Source organism: Chaetura pelagica, unplaced genomic scaffold (genome assembly GCF_000747805.2).
Source record: "Chaetura pelagica isolate M959 unplaced genomic scaffold, ChaPel_1.0 scaffold328, whole genome shotgun sequence".
Classification (NCBI taxonomy): Eukaryota; Metazoa; Chordata; class Aves; order Apodiformes; family Apodidae; genus Chaetura; species Chaetura pelagica.
Genome location: NW_009954216.1, coordinates 2447231 through 2449494, shown reverse-complemented (window position 1 = coordinate 2449494; position 2264 = coordinate 2447231). Strand labels below are relative to the sequence as shown.

The window sequence follows — 2264 nt, the reverse complement described above, 5'->3', positions numbered from 1 at the left end:
GCGGGGCTGTGCCCGCGGCGGCAGCTCCTGGGAAAGCCAGGGCACCTGCTGGGACCGGGACCAGGGCCGGCCCAGAGGTGCTCACCACCCCAGGGCTGCAAAGTCCTTCCCAAGCCAAGCAGCCACTGCCCTGCTCATCCCTGCAGAGGTCACGGCCAGCACAGCCCGAGCAGACCCAGAGCCCCAGCCCCACAGGACCCCGCAGCACCCAGCAAGCCCCTTACCTAGCTGAGGTTCCATAGCAGCACACACACACTCCTGAGCACACCAGCCAAAAGCTCCAGGCCCAAACAGCCCAGCTCTGCTCACAGGCTCAACTCCCTTCCAGCTGATTTATCTGATTAGCACCCAAACTGCTGGGGCTGGTTGGCAGCTGCTAATTGCACCAGTTGCTGCCCCAGTGGGAGCAGGTGGCTGGGAAGCTGATTGCCCTTTGCCAAAGCTTTGCAAGGGGCTGGAGGGAGAAGGGGCACATCTGAGCAGAGGATATGTAGTGAGGTGAGAGGAGGTTTGTGGGGTCATTGCCCTGAACGTGCAGGGAAAAGGCACCTACTGGTGGTAGGGTGCTGGGGTGGTGGCTTGCTGTGGGACACAGGGAACCAGCCTGCCATGTGGGGCCCACATGGCACCCATCCCCAGAGTGCTGGTGTGGTGTGCCAGCTCCCTTCTCCTGGGGTGGCCCTGCTGAGCAGTGGGAGGCTGCTTTGCAAAGGAGCCTGATAACAGGTGGGAAAAATGATCCCACAAACGAGAGGAGGAAAATGGAAAGCTGCTTTACTAGCCAGTGAAGGCAGGAGGAGTGACCATCCCACAGGAGCCTTGGGAGTGCACTTGCTAGCAGCACCCCACACTTGCCCCTGGCTGCTGAATTCTGTCATGCTCAGAGGAGAGTGTTTGAGTGGGCCAGGTGGGGGTCCCTGAGGATCCCAGGATACTTGTGTGTCATGCCTGTGTCAAAACTGATTCCTCCTGTGATCCTAAGGACATGCAGGATGTTTGTGCTACCTTCTGTCCTGCCTGTGCCCACAAGGTGAGCCCATCACAAACTGCTCTTTGGTGCTGGAGTCGTGTGAACGTCCCCACCCCAGGGACAGCTGTGCTTCTCCCCCACGCACCATGTCAGTCCCTTCTTCTTTACACACATCATGTGTGACAGCCCAAGGAAGGGCTGTGGTTACATGAGAGCAGGGCTGTTTCATGGCCCAACCCAGCAGATGTGTCACTGCAGCAGTGCTGGTACAAGGTGCTGCCAGGATCACCTTTGTCAGGGTCTGTGCCTGCCTGCTGAGCCCAGGGACAGATTCTGGCAGGGACTGAGCTGCCAGCAGGAGCCAGGCCTGGAGCAAAGAGCTGGGACAGGTACCCAGTGCTGGGAACCTGCATGCCCAGCTTCCCTCAGACCAGCACTGTTAGGCTGTTTCCCGCTCCATTCTCAGTCCATTTCTGAATTCCCCTGGAAGGGTCTGGTGGGGACACTGGGAAGGCTGCAGGGGCTGGCACCATGGCAGAGTAGGTGCCTCACTTGTAACCACCTCCTCCTGGATCTGGCCGGCTCTGTGGTGCCTCCAGCACTCTCCTGGGCTGGCAGGGGGACCCCAACCCTTGCTTGCCCCTTCCACCACCAGCAGCAGCTGCAGGGCATGTCCTGGGGCTGTGCCGAGCAGCCCAGGGCCCCTGGGGAGCACAGCCCCACCGACAGCAAGAAAACACTAAATCCTTCCTCCTCTTCCCTCCAAAACCAGCTCCCACATTTGAGGTACATGAATCAGACATCAGCCTAAACACTGAATTATTCATAAACCTCTAATCTTTAGATTTCACTGAATATGCAGAAGTATCAATAAAAAAAAATAATGAGAGAATTGTACTTGCAAATTGCTCTTTAATAAAGGTTTAACTCGCGTGGGTTCTATACGTTCCCTATCAGACCTTGCAAAGCTGCATAGGATTAGAAATCAGAGAGGATAATAATGTACAAAAATAGTTTTAAATGTTGATAACACTGAACAGCAAGAAAAACATCTTATTTGTATAACTGAGCTAAAAATAAAAATGAAGAACACTGCTACAATTGCAACCTGCCATCCTGTAGTGCTTGAAACATACGCTGACGTCTCTGAGCCGTATGCTCCCGCGTCTTGCCTGCTACACCGGGGCGAAGCTGAGCGGGCACCGACCCGGCCCCGCGAGCACAGGCGCGGCCGAACCCCCCCGTGGCTGGTGCCGAACCCCCCCGTGGCTGGTGCCGAACCCCCCCCGTGGCT

General features: G+C 56.7%; 1 protein-coding gene across 1 annotated transcript in view; it reads right to left on the bottom strand.

Moving 5' to 3' along the window:
* The window catches only part of LOC104393862 (rhodopsin), a 10563-nt gene that overhangs the window by 953 nt on the left and 7346 nt on the right, over positions 1 to 2264 (bottom strand). The gene's annotated exons all lie outside the window — the stretch shown is intronic.